This window comes from Tachysurus vachellii, chromosome 1 (assembly GCF_030014155.1).
Source record: "Tachysurus vachellii isolate PV-2020 chromosome 1, HZAU_Pvac_v1, whole genome shotgun sequence".
In the NCBI taxonomy this organism is placed as follows: Eukaryota; Metazoa; Chordata; class Actinopteri; order Siluriformes; family Bagridae; genus Tachysurus; species Tachysurus vachellii.
The window spans coordinates 8,170,020-8,185,166 of NC_083460.1; the positions used below are offsets into that span (position 1 = coordinate 8,170,020).

At 37.5% G+C, this 15,147-nt stretch overlaps 1 pseudogene; it reads right to left on the minus strand.

The window, feature by feature from the left end:
- Positions 1–865: 865 nt before the first annotated feature.
- Positions 866–13,785, minus strand: LOC132843215 (semaphorin-4E-like; annotated as a pseudogene).
- Positions 13,786–15,147: the final 1,362 nt, after the last annotated feature.

The following is a 15,147-nucleotide window of genomic DNA, read 5'->3' on the forward strand; positions in this document are numbered from 1 at the left end:
AAGGGTGTCTGCTAAATAATGTAAATGTAAGAGGGATGGCTAAAGACATATGTATAATGTGTATATATATACACAGGTGCTGGTCATATAATCAGAATGCCATCAATATAAAACGTTGATTTATTTCACTAATTCCATTCAGAAAGTGAAACTTGTATATTATTTTCATTCATTACACACAGACTGATATATTTCAAATGTTTATTTCTTTTAATTTTGATGATTATAACTGACAACCGAGATTATAACTGAGATTCTGATAACTGAGTGGAGATGAGAGTCCAGAGCCTCTGCAGAGGAGGGATGCAGAGGAGGGTGAGGAGGGAGAAAAAAGCAGAGCAGTGGAGTCCCCTGCTGACAGAGGTGGATCTGATCCAGCACAGCCAGGCCGAGTATGACTCGTGCAGTCATCTATAAATGGGAGTGCTCGCATCGACACGGCTTATGCTGCCAGTTCTCCAAGGGCATCTTCAGCTGTGGTTTCATTTTAAGTGCTAACACTACAGGAGATGAGAAGCTGATGCTCAAGACATCTATACAAACAGTTATCTTGTATTTAAGTTTAAACTTCTACGTGAATCTACATAAGTTACTTAAGATGCTTTCACATTGCAGTGCAGAATTTCATTGTTGAGTAAAAATTTTAATTACCGTGTAATTAAAATGATAGTAAAGCAGATTCTGGATAAAAAAATAATGGTTCTGTACACAAGACATTGCACAAACACATTCAAAGTTTATTTTACAGTAAAAAATTCTCACAAAATGCTAGAAGTTAAAAAAAAAATTGAGGTAAAAAAAGTCCTTAAAAACCATTTAACACTAGCTCGAATTGAGGTGTCTGCAGAATGAAAAATAAACTTCACTAGAGCAATTTGTCTCCATTATGCTGGTTTGTCATATCAGGGGATTCAGCTACTCTGTTGATTGTTATTTCTGTTGAACCTTCTTGAAATATTTGCAGTGGCTCCTGACAGACAGACACACTCTGTGGACTTTCCTCAGCTTTTTTCGAGCTTCTCTGGACAGCAAAATGCCCATTGTAGAAGTACCATACCACAAGAGCTAATAATATCAGTGATGGTATAATGACCAGGCTCTCGAGGGCCAAGAGAGTGTTCTGCTGTTCCTGGGCCTGCGGCTGGGCTGAACAATTCTCCATTAAGTCCCCCAGCCTCAGCTCATATATAGCATTTTGGATGACATAGTCTTTACCATTGGATGACTCTACAGAGGTGCAGGTGTAGAATCCAGCGTCGCTGTCCGAGGCATTGAGGATCAACAGGTTGTTGTGATGAATGTGGTACTTGTTGGAGTTTTGAATTGTGTGATTGTTTACGCTCCATTGCACGCGGGCCAGGTTTGATCCTGGCTGGCACAGCAACCTGACCTCGTTACCAGGATAGAAGGTTTTAATGATCGTAGTACTTTCTGTAACACAAAAACAACAGTCTTTGATAGTTTTATTTACTTTTAGTGATACTGTAAGTCACAATGGACTTAAACCATTTCTGCTGCATATATATTTACCCATACAAGACATATATCAGTAAACACTGTACTATCTGAATCATTGGGCATAAAAAACCACCTGTTCACATACCAACTGCAGGACAACGTGCAGCATTTCCATCTCTCAGACTCTGAACCATCTCACTGCAGGAGAAAAAATACATGGACATGACTGAAAATGTAATGTATCTAAAATTCCCACCTGTGCACAGTCTATAGTACAGTCTCTAGAGCAGTCAATTCAATATATTACACCACATTGATGTTTGAGTCTTGATTCTGATTGGTCAGAAGGTGATTAAGAGAAATTTTCAATAACGACTTACTAGCTGGAAGGCACAACAGGTTTATATTAATGTGTTCATTTTAATGTTACGCTATATGCTACAGATAATCTAGGTCAATAAAGAGTAAAAAATACTGTAAAATACTGTGATGAATAGGTTTCTGTGTTGTTATTTCATTTTTAAAAAATCAAATAATTAATAGTAATTAATAATTACTAAAAGGTAAACTTCAGGTCACATCACACCCATTGACTTGTTTTCCTACAACAGCACACCACATCATGATTTTTTCCTTACAGCACTATATTACAGCAGCTGAGAAGTATATGCTGAGTACCTGTGTGTATCTGGATGAATGTTGTTTATAGCAATGCAGCATTCAGCGCTGAGGTCCCAGCCGCAGTACGGGTCTCTGGCCAGCACACAGTCCATACAGGAAGCGTAATGGTCACATGTACTAAGTGGCATCTGCACCGTTGCTTCCTCTGAGCCTGCATACAGCTGACCCTGAAACAATATGTGCAGCAGTTATTAAAAAGATGGTCAAACTATAACAGAATCAAACTAAAACTGAATCAAACTAAAACTGAATCACAAGTAGGAATTATAAAATGAGTACTGGGATAGCCATGATGGGAAAGTCATTAAGTATTATTTTATTTTAGTTCTACTACTGTGAATGATGAGAGCAAAAAAAATTAATATCTTAGATTTGCATGTTCACTAAAATGTGTTAATAGCAGTAAGCTAATTTTATTTTTATAATATTTTGTAAAATTATCAAAACAATAAAAACAATTCACTCAAGTGAAAATGCATTTTATTATTTTCCCAAAGTAAATAGATAACTATTTCTTCCCCTTAATAAATCAATTAATTGGTGTAATGTTACACAAACAGTTGAAAAAAAAAAAAAAAGAATAAATAAATAAATAAATAAAATTTGCCTTGATTCTTAGACACAGGAGTCTCTGACTGATTTTCACTAATGTCATAAAAATGGGCAAGTATTGACACTGTAAAATTTTGCTTTAGTTTGTTGCTTGTGCCAGAAGCAGCTAAAGTCCAGAACTTACCCAACAGCTCCATATACTACATACTATAATATAAAAGGAGCAGCTACACATTTTCCACAGCACAGAGGCATTAGCAGTCTAGCTAATAACTTGCAAACAACATATTTCACATCAACTTCAAGAGCTAAGACAAATATTTGTGCACTGAATTTAAATAAATGGGCTAAACATCAGCAGAACATCAATAAATGGCTTTCCACATGCAAGTATACTGCTGTTCATAATTGCATTACATTGTTGAATGCTTCGAACATGCCTTGCTGATCGGTCACAGCTGCTAGCTGGAAAACTTACTGAAAAATAACTGAGTGAAAGAATGGTTACAATAATAATGGATAAAACTGGTGACTATCACACTGGGCAAAATAAAGTTCAGGCATGTTTGGAAACAAGTCATATTTCTAATCTCTTGGGAAACATAAACCTCCCACAACAGTAGCAGTTAGGTGCAAAATGTTTGTTGAAATTAGCTTAGAGATAACTGCTAAACTAGCTTACCTATCATTAGAGGGAAAATATCCCCATATATATTGTATAGAATAAAAATAGTTACAACTAATGCATCTAGTTTTTTTTTGTTTTTTTTTTCATAGGATTGCAGCAAGGTGAGTCCTAGTTGCTTACTTATATACAAATAATATGAGCCACTTTCATTGTACAATACAAGCAAGAGGCACTCTGACGATATCTATAATATCTATATCAATATCTATATATCTATCTATCTGCCATAATGAACGTTAAAACAGGACGTAGAATGAGAATTAAACCACTTTAAACATCATCCGGCCCTGAAGCAAAGTTTAGTCCACCATTCCCAGTTTGACCAGGGTTCAATTCTGGAACTGCACTCAAAGAAAAATAAATAAAAAATATAATAAAATAAAACCTATAATCTTTTGGTGTAGCTTCAGGGAGGAAAAGAAATCTAATGTAAATGTGCTCTGAGGCTTACCAGGGTAACGGAGAGCTGCAATATCTTTACTGGCTCGGACTGCTTAAAGAGCTGCACCTCCTCTATTATCACCATCTTTCCATCATAGTTGACTGCTTTCAGCACTGAACCGCTTGCTGTTACAAAGATTGTACAGTTGATTGAACACTAACACATACATGCATAAGTCTGTATAATGATGTAAACTGTACACTAATTATTTATCTACCTGTGCCAATAAACATGACCTGATGGCTGCTCCCATCCAGGGCAGTAGTGCTGGCCACCACTATACGAGTAAACGCAGCTCCTTTCTTCACCAGTAGGGGCTGCTCTGAAGGCTTCACTGTCTGATCCATCAGTGGGTTGTTTTGGATGAACATGAGGGTTTTATCAGGGAGGTCCAAAGACTTTGAAAACCCTTTCTCCCTTGTTTTTCTGTTAATACACTACACACATGCACACATAGAGAGAGCAACACAAAGCAAATAATTAACTACTGCATAGTTGGTGTATTTGGAGACAAAATATACAAATTAAAATGTCATTCCCCATGCACATCACTATGTGAGTTATTACTCAGGAAATGATAAGAGCATTAATAGTAATTGGGAACATAGTTTCTTGCACCTGGAACTACAGTCAAAAATTAATCAAGACCCTCTGAGTATTCAGCTGCAGTATAATTATGTCTATTATATTCTGATGTAATTAAGTAAGTTTTCCATCACTTATTTTTTCATCAACTAACAAATAAAAATGATTGTTGTAGAATATTTTGGTAAATGTTGAACTCACAGCTCCGGGACGAGGGTCAGGCACAGGTCCATAGTATGTCACCCATTTATTAAGTGAAGTATCACTGTGTAGAGTTTTGAATTTGCCTTCAGAGAAGACTTCCCTAATGTCCTGTATCCTGTAAGCGCACACTGCTGAGTACTCTGGCATGTCCTTTTTAGTAAATTCACAGCTATGAAATGAGCATCATAAGTCGGTGGTTAATAAAACAATGTCTAATTAATGTTTGAATATGCTACAATTATGATTATTTTTTACACATTTTTTTTAAATGGATGTCACAGCCTTACTCATATGAAAATAGGAAGAAAAAACAGGAGGAAGCAATAACTTGATTTACAGGATTTGACACCCTTAGTAATTTTTGAGTACACCTTATTGCATCATGTAACCTCCTAAAGTTAATTCATTTCATATCAGAGTAAAAACATTTTACAAAAAAAAAAGTAGTTTCTGAGGCAATTGTATGCATGATTAAATTTGACTGAGGTTTTCATACGAGTGTGTAGTACTAAATAATAATTATCATATTATAATAATGCATATTATAAAGATACTGGTGTATGCAATATAAAGACCACAAGGTGGAGCAGCATTGCCACCTCATACTGCCAGGGTCACCTGTGCATTTGTGTGGAGGTTCTCTCCATATGTTCTCTCTATGTGCCTGTTTCCATCCATAAACATGCCGGTACTTGGATGGGCTGCACTAAATTGCCCGTAGGTGAGAATAAGTGTGTGAATGTATGGTGCTCTTTGGTGTATGGCTACATGTCTGAATCAGACATAAAAGGCTAGTGCAATTTAAAATGCTTCATAATGAGAACATATTGCAAATACATCCATTGTTTATAGCGCTTACCCTACATAGGGTTGTGGGGAACCTGGAGCCTATCCATTTAGAGATACTATTACTCAGCCTACAAAATTTAGAGATACTATTTAGAGATGGGCAAAATTTAGAGATATTATTCCTCAGCCTACAATGTTTTGGACTGCAGGAGGAAACGAGAGTACCTGGAGGATATCCCTAAAGCACAGGGAGAACATTCAAGCTCCCTCTTCACAAAGCATAGGAGAGAATCTTAACATAAACATTTGAGGTGTGAGGCAAGTGTGCTAACCACTAAACCACTGTGACAATCAAACTAATACCATAATGTGTAATTCTGAAGTTAATGGCAAACAATTATTGACTATAAATACCAGTAAATTGTTAACCTAAAGCCTGTTAGGTTACCAGTATCTTCAACCATGTTGATCTTCACATGCCCTTGAGCTCAGGCTGATCTAACACAAATGGTAATGTTTAAGTCATCTGCCTTTAAGGTTTGACTGTATTGTTGGTCTGGTATTGGTTCAACCACAATCCTGATTATGTTCAAAATCACAACTTGTCTTCTTCACTGCAGTTATTTAAACATATTCTGCTGGCATTGTTGAACTGAACACTACTCACCCCTGAGGAGTGAAGACACCGTAGAACATACAGGTTTTCCAGGTGTCTGGACAGAAGAGGAACACATCCTGTATGAGAAGTGGTAGTCTGGTTTGAAGGACAGGACAGTCCAGGTGAGTCTTTAGAAATGATGTACACTTCTTCTGCAATGTCCGCTGTCCTCCCACATCGCCCTAGCAAAGGAGAGATTAGAGGGTATGAGGACAAAGCTGCAAAGTTTTCTATTCATGTATAAAAGCATCAAAAGCAGGCTTGTAAAGCTTATACTATTTGATATATAAGTTTCTCATCTTGATGATTAGCCAATCTTGTGCATTTCTTTAGTAACATCTGGTTTGTTAAGTACTGATGTGGAAGTAGAAAGCGTGTGCTTATATTTTCCCACCCAGGTATTTTGTCGTCACCTGAGGTTCTTTGTTTGAACAAAGAAGTGGTGAGGACCACACAACCATTATTTAGGTCCTGATGAATAAAAACATAGAGATGTAGAATGGTGTACTGTAATATCAGCAACATCCTTTTATAAGGAAGAGTACCTTACAAATGCGAGCCACCCTTGACACCTCCATCTTACTAGCATCGTACTCCACAGGTCTTTCATTAAAGAAAAGGTAAATCTTGTCATCATCCCCTCTGGGTTGTCATCTCCCTCAGCCACATGCTTCATGCCAATGAAATTGGGCTCTGAAATAACACAACTAATCAGTGACTCTCAACTACTCAATCACATGATCCAAGAATTAAAGAAAGGTATGAGATGTAAAGTTGAGTTTTAAATTATATCCAATATCAGAAGACTCATCTTAGTCCCTTACTTAATGTAATAAAATTTACACATTCTAGAATACATTCTTACCATTAAGCCATGAAGTCTTGTCTTCAGTTCTTATGGTGCCATTTGAGTTGCGCATCACAATTGGATCGAAGCCCAGGAAATTTTTATACGTAGCAGAGTACAGCTTTCCATCTAAACGACAATCAGAATTATATAATTAAAGCATAATGATGGTATCATTGGGTTACTTTCTTTTAAAGCATTCAGAATATCATATGAGATATCATAAGTATCACCTATGACTAAAGAATTGACCTTCAAAATGAAAAAATTGTAAAAACTATGGCTGTGCAATTAATCACAATCGCAAAAAAATTGCGATTTAAGCACATGCGATTTCTAAACCGCATAAGGCTGCGATTTTATCTATTAAGATGTTAACCAATCAGAGCTCACGCAGCGCACCATGCAAATTACAGCTAAGCTGTGCGGGAGAAAGATGTTAACCAATCAGAGCTCACGCAGCGCACAACAAAGCTGAGCCGAAGAACCGAACAGGCGAGCGGGAGGAAAGAACATAAAATATGGATGCAGGTCAAAATAAAAATGATTTGGTGCCAAAGAGAAATTCAACGTCAGTCGTTTGGGAGTATTTTGGATTCGGGAGAGAGGATGTGTCACAGAGCAAGGTAATTTGCAAGACTTGTGAAATGATTATTCCAACAAAACGGAGCAATACAACAAATCTGTTCCAACACTTAAAACAGCGCCATAAAATCTGCATGATCAATGCATGTCGACAAAGTCCATCGAAACAAACAAAAGCACACATCAAAGCCAGCCCGAACAGATTGAACAAGTATCCATTGTTCAAGCATTTGCAAGCGCCATGCCTTATGAGAAAGGATCAAAACGGCACAAAGAAATCACCGACGCGGTCACCTATCATCTATGCAAAGATATGATGCCTGTGCACATCATCAGTAAAGACGGCTTCCGAAGACTAATACAAACACTCGACAAAAGATACCAGCTGCCATCTCGCACTCATTTCACACGATTTGCTATTCCCGAAATGTATGAGAAATGTAAGGCGGGTGTTGAATACGAGCTCAAGCAGGTGAAATACTATGGCACGATCACAGATACTGTATGTGGTCCAGCAGAACGATGGAGCTGTACATGAGTTTAACGGTCCACTATATTAATGACAATTTTGAAATGAATGAAATGTTTGCAAACAGCATTCTTCCCAGACGATCACACTGGAGAAAATATATCTGAAGGGTTAAAAGAAGCTTTAGCATCTTGGGGACTTTGTGAAGAGCAACAAGTGTCTATCACCACAGACAATGGAACTAATATAGTGAAGGCTGTCACTTTGAACAACTGGACACGATTGCAGTGCGTCGGACACAATGTTTTCCTTACATTTAATTATTTGTGGAGTTATTTCTGAAGAAAAACCGACTGTCCTCAGAAAGTTTTGGATGTCATTTTCTTTTTATTTTGCATGTAATGCCTGATAAAGCAGCCAAGCGTTGCTTTGTATACAGCGGTACCAAGAAAAAAGCTCTCTGTCCCGCTCTAAGCACCTCCTACTGGCGGAGAATGAATTTGCATATATGTCGCCACAAATACTAATCCATTAGCTAACAATAAACAATTTTTTCCAGCATTTATTCATTCTTGTTAATGTTAGTTCATGTCAATACAGCTATTCATGTTAGTTCATGGTGCATTATCTAATGTTAACAATGACAACGTTTGATTTTAATAATGTATTAATAAATGCTAAAATTAACATGAGCTAACATTAATACTATATTAGTATTGTTCATTGTCAGTTCATTTTAGCTAATGTATTAACTAGTTGTTAACATGATTAACAAACATAACATTGGAAACATGAAGCCCTGGGGTTTGGACCAGAGTGAAAATAAATGACATATCACTGTATACCACCAGTATGTGTGAAAACACTCACTGTGGCTTTTTAAATGAATTGTTATTCATTCCTAGATTTAGATCTGTTGTTTTTCAGTTGTGGCTGACTATCAAACTAGACAATAAAAGAAAGTTTAATGTTTTTATTTTGCTGTATTTATTCATTCCTCGCACACAGAGGATTTAACCTGAACCAGGCTTAACTCCTGAACGCCTAGCATTACTCTCTCTCTCTCTCTCCCTCTCTCTCTCTCTCTCTCTCTCTCTCTCTCTCTCTCTCTCTGTGTGTGCGTGTGTGTGGCCTGCCAGTGAGTAATGGACATACGACAGTTCTTTAAAAGAAAAAAGACAGATTCAGGTTAGAGACTAGAGACAGTCCATAATGATCTTGTGAAACGAATTTTTAATTTAATAAAAAGTTAAAAGCCCAATAATAATAAAGACATTTAAAATGACACACCTCTGTGTGCCTTTTGATCATATCCTTAGCTTCAGCACCCCTAAAAAGAAGCTCAGCACCCCTAAAGCTCTGACCCTAGAATCGCCCCTGGAGAAGAATATAGGAAACAAAGGCCATAAAAGTTGACAGAAACGGTGACATTCCAGATAAAGGGACTAAAGCCTGTGTTTAGTATTATGCTAATACGCTAAATGTAGCCTAATCTGGACACAGAGCAGCCTTTTGTTTTATAAATAGATTAATAAATAAATAAATAAATAAACTTTCAATTAAAAGCAGCATCTATCCAGAGTATTATGTTACACGCTGATCGCTCTAACTGCACGGAATGAGCTTTTAAAGAACCATCCATTGACAATATCATCATGCTGAAAACTAAAAATTAGTATAATTGTAATGGGATGCTCGGGTGTGGAGATCTTATACAGAGAAAATGATGGTGCTGGTGGATTCGGATGACATTTGAGCTGATAAGTAGATCATCTAAATGATAGCAGCTGACATTAAATATTGAATGTGTTGATAAATGCTTAAAAGTATGACACGATGCGCTTTATTTAATATATCATTCAAACCATTGGTGGTTTAAGAGGAATAAAAACGCTTCAGGATGTTCAGTTATGAAAAACTAATCCACTTCACCAGCCCACTGTTAAGTATTTTCTGTTACTTAAACCTAACACACTTAAAATCAATTACACATTTTTTTAGCCTAATAAATATTTGTAATACTCCATCTAATATAAATTAGCAGGCCAGGAAAGTTTAAGGCATACAGTGTATCAACTATATCTAGAAATATCTGGAGAACCAGATTGTACAGAAACACAGAACACATTGTTCTGAGCTGTAACGTACACATCAGACACTTCATCACTGCTATTATTTTGTACTAACACAAGCATAAGCTTTGAAGATGAACTTACCTGCTGCAGCTCCTGACAAAATGCTTTGAATGATAATGTAATGGCTGTCTTTCAAACAGAAACATATGACAAGAGATTCCAGAACTTTCATGGCAGTTCCAGATTCAGAGTAGAAGTAGAGTATTTAGTGGAGCTGCAGCTTCTTTGAAAAAGTCCAGGATCACAATAAAGTCATTGTGGCTTTTGTGGAGAAAGAAAATCGATTATTAGTATGGAAAGGTCTCTGCTTTAACAGTGGGATTATGCAAAGACTAAAACACAACAGATTGTGCATACATGAAATTACTGTGGATGGTACCATTGAGAAACCATGAAGATCGCTTGGACTGTAATTAATACAATCCCTTTGGCTATGATGCTTTAAGACTAAAATTGCTGTGATAGCATTAAGACTGCAATTACCAAAAAGAGTGAAATGCTGATAATTTCAACAAAATACACTTTATGTTAAAACTATTTTTTTTCTGGTTGCATAAGTAGAATTCTTTAAAAAAGGGAAATTATATATAATTGCACTATAAGGTGTTACCCAGATGAAGATTGGTTTTAAAATTTTGATCCTGGTTCCTCTCACAGTTACTTTCTTATATCGTCTCAGGCAGTTTTTCCTTATTGCTGTCATGCCAAGCTTGCTAACTGTGGATTATTTTATACCTTTAATATTTACACTTGTCTGTAAAGCTGTTAAAGGCACTATTGAGAAAACTGAATTGACTTGAGCTGTAAAACCAAATAGGGAGTGATTCAAAATTGGGAAACCTGACATAGTAACTACGCTACTTTTTTCTAACACATGTGTGGGTGGTGTTAGTAGAGACCTGTAACTTTATTGTTATTGTTTATTTCCTGCAGTGAAATGAGAAACTTTTTTTTATATCGGTCACACCTGTGTTACATAAAATTAGGTTCAAACACATTTGTAGTGCAGCTTTTCATGTACAGTTCTCATGCCTTCACCAATGAATTGTTTTATTTCTGACAAATAGTGAAAATAGTACCAACAGAATCACTCTTGTCTGTCTAATTAGCTCAATGCTTGATGACCGTGGTAGAAAGAAACACAATAAGAAGAGTCAAAAGAAGGAGAAATGAGAGCACAGGCAGAGCAGGAGTTCATATTGTTCTAGCACACGCTCCAGTGCAGAGAGACAGCATGTGAGAGACAGAATTATTGTGTTGACAGCAAGGAGAGACGGCAGAGGAGGAGGCTATCCTCTGTGTCCTCCACATCTTCTGCTTCTGAGCTTGGCGACAATACAGAATGACAAGAGCTTGTCGACTGGTTAAGAAAGAAGCCAAGGAGAGGAAGAAGCATGAGAAAATGGGCTGGAGAAAAGAGTACATGGGATAGACTAATGCAGACAACCTGCTGGGCACCTTCAAATGGCATAATTAGGAAAATGTCTTATAACACCTGGTAATGATAGATATTGCAATTTAAACATTAATGGCATTTAAACATTAAGTAAATAATAGAAGATGGGGCATGTTGTTATGGGAAATAGTAAATGACATAGCAACAAAGGCATCTCATCACACTGTGAATTTATTGTCCAACAACAGCACAGTGTATTGTGCCTTCACGTGCTAAAAGAATCAGCATTAATATGAGTTTCACAGTAAAAACCTTAACATGAATGAATAACTCCTCAAGTCAAAATAATGCCTGGGAAAAGTGATGCTACTGTTCATTTTGCAGTTAATTTTGTTGCCATTGTGTTCATATTCATTTATGTATCATATTCAGCAAACCTCTGAAACTGTTTTCATGTTTCTTACCCCATGAAAACTAAAACAAAATTCTTGATAGTCAGTAAGCTAATTAACTGGCTAATGTGTCATGGTGTCAAAATTAATGAACCTGGCATTGCCCATGGTTCATGTTCTTTCCAGCAACAAAGCATGAGAACACAACATACTCGTAATTAGCAATTTAGAAGTGAGAAGCACATGCAGGCAGCATTAATCTCCAGAGAAATTTGGAAAAAGTTGTACATTTTAATCCTTTTCTAGTAACATTTAATGTTGTAGAACATCTGTGAAATTTCTGACAATGTAGACTCTTTAAAAAAATATTAACAAATAAAAAAAATGACATGATTATATGAATAAAAAAATATCTCTTTAAAAATTACTGTTTCATAATAATGGGCCACATTATCCTTGCCAGTCTTGGTGTAAGTTGTTACTATAGAAACAATAAGGTATTAGATCCTTACAGCTGGCACTAGTGTAATGACGGAGCTTTTCTTATAGAAAATTAATTAACAGCTTCTGACCAATCAGAATTATGTGTTCTGTCATAAGCAAATAGAACTCTCAATTCTGTGAAATAAACCTGTTGCAGAGAGAGAGGGAAGCTGTCCATAAATATCACTGATCGTTATAGACAAACAGTTACTTGATGTTTCATCTTATCAGAGACATCAGACCAACAAAAGGAGAAATAAGAATAATGGAATAATTATAAATATATTGAGTACCTTCCAGAGCTGCTAATTCCCGATTCAAAGTTACTACAGCTGCTTGAAACGTGTCAATTACGGGTTGTAATTTGTTGCTTTACATGTGCAGGTCTAAGATCCATATCCGAGGTGGCCGAGCAAAGCCCTTTGACCTGCTGGCCAAATACATCAGTACTGAAGGTGATGACTTGTCTTTAGAAATGCATGAACCGTACACCTTTCTGAATTTGACTCACTGTCACAGACAAGGACGACCTTCTGGAGGAAATCAAGATGTGGGCACTTCAGCTAGAAGACCCTAAATGTCTTTCCTATACTCCTCCTTTTTTAAATCAGTAGCTTGCTTTCTATTGTTATTGTGCAAAAAGAGAACCTGTTGTTTTTGCTTAGATGATAATTATGTTGATAATAATGATTATGATGATGATGATGATGATGATGATGATATTATTATTTCTATTACATGTCTTAAAACTAAACATTCAGCACAAACTTATGGTCTAGGATGTGCAACATCGAGGGGTTTATATTAATAAAATATTAATTTTAACATCTAGCATAAGCAACTAGTAGAAGAGCCTTACCTCACCCGTTCCATGTAGACTCGCACCTGCTGTAGGAGACTCTCCCAGTAGCTGATGTCCAGGTTCGAGCCTCCGACCTGGATCTTACGCTCTATGTTCATGTACAGTGCCTGCAGCTGGCTGTACATTTTACCTTTAAACACAGACTGCATCTTTACTCCCAGTAGTGTTGATACCTTCACGCCGGCAGCTGTATCACACTGCAAGAGTGAAATATAAAAATTAACCAAAATTCTGACACTGAACTGAAAACCAAATGAGGTTAAAAAAAGTATTGGTTTAAAAGAGAATTTTGGTTGATTTTTTAATTAAATAGTTTAATTACTGTTGCTATTAAAGTTGAATTAACACAGTATGAAGCATGTTACAAACTACATTTCACGCTTGCAGTGTGATACAGCTGCCGACATGAAGGTATCAACACTACTGTGATTGACAGCGGCGCTACTCATTGGCTACCGTCTTTTTGGCGGGAACTTCGCTGCCCCGCCTTGCACTCCGAATCAGCGGTGCTGACCTTGGTGCTGCGCGCTTTCCTCCACTCATCACCGGCGCTGTCCATGGTGCTGCACCACCACTGCTTTCCTCTCCCGGCAAGAGAGTGGAGATGAGAGCCCAGGGCCGAGCTCCAGAGCCTCTGCAAAGAAGGAGGGAGGTGAGGGAGGAAGAGAAGCAGACGAGGGTGAGGATGGAGATAAAAGCAGAGCAGTGGAGTCCGTGCTGATGGAGCAGGATCTGATCCAGTAGAGCCAGGCCGAGTACGACTCAGGTTTTTACAGTCCTGTGCTCCTACAGCCCTCTGAGCTCCCGCTTGGCACACGCTCGCAGACAGCTGCAGGTCACAGGTGTGTTTATGCAACCTCTGCTTTGGGAACTGAAAGTTAGTATGGAAATTTAAAGTGGCCAGCTTTTTTTCGAATTCTCTGTTGTCACCTCATTGCAGCATTTGTGTCATTGTTTCCAAAGTCGTCCTGAACTTTACAAACATTTACATTCATAGCATTTGTCTCATTCTTTATAATGAGACATGCTTTCCAAGTCTATAAATAAATACATCCTGATACTAGATCATTAGGTCACGTACTAAGTATACCATCATCTAAACACTGTTGGAGACGTAATAGAGAAAAAAAAACATGCACAAACAACACAACAATTTTAGTATAGTTTAGACACTAGAATCCTAGATTACAAGTGATTATTGTGTGATTATTTTGTTTGTTTTCAGGTGACGCCAACAAGAGCGCCGAGGACGCGTTTGCACCAGTGGTGTAGTCGGGGCCATACGCACGTATATGCAGTATGCTTACTTTTTCCCCAGGGCTGTTTGCGTATAACGACTTCTATGGCTTAATATTAGGGTATACCCTCGGTATACCCACTTATTTTGCTGCTTAAAACATCCATAATTTAACCTCGTCTTTTCTTCCCCTTTAACTGCATCGCAAAACTTCGTTGTAATTGGTTCATTTTTATTTGAATTCCGCCCCATTTCCCCACCCCCAACAGCTGTCGTGTGCCAACTTCATCGAGCGTTTACAGGGAGCAGAGTTTACTTCATCAACAGAAGCTGGTGTCATGCTGAAGCAGACTTAAGTAAAGTTGGCCGCATATTCACAGATTCGAGTTTCCCGAGTCAATAACTCCTGAGCTAAACGCTCTCATTACACAAATAACATCTCTTTTCTATCGTAGTAATGTAGAGAGGCAGCTACAACCCAATTTTCCTCAAAATCAGCTTTCCTCCACGGTGGACAAAATACATACGTCTCTATGTGCAGACGACTGAGAAACAGATTCCAAGGGACCGTCTGCAAAGTGCAAACCCCGAAAACTTCACTGTAATACACTGCACTGTCACCAAATTCATCTCACACATCACTGATGTCCTGATAGTTATACTACAACACTTATTTTGAGAAAC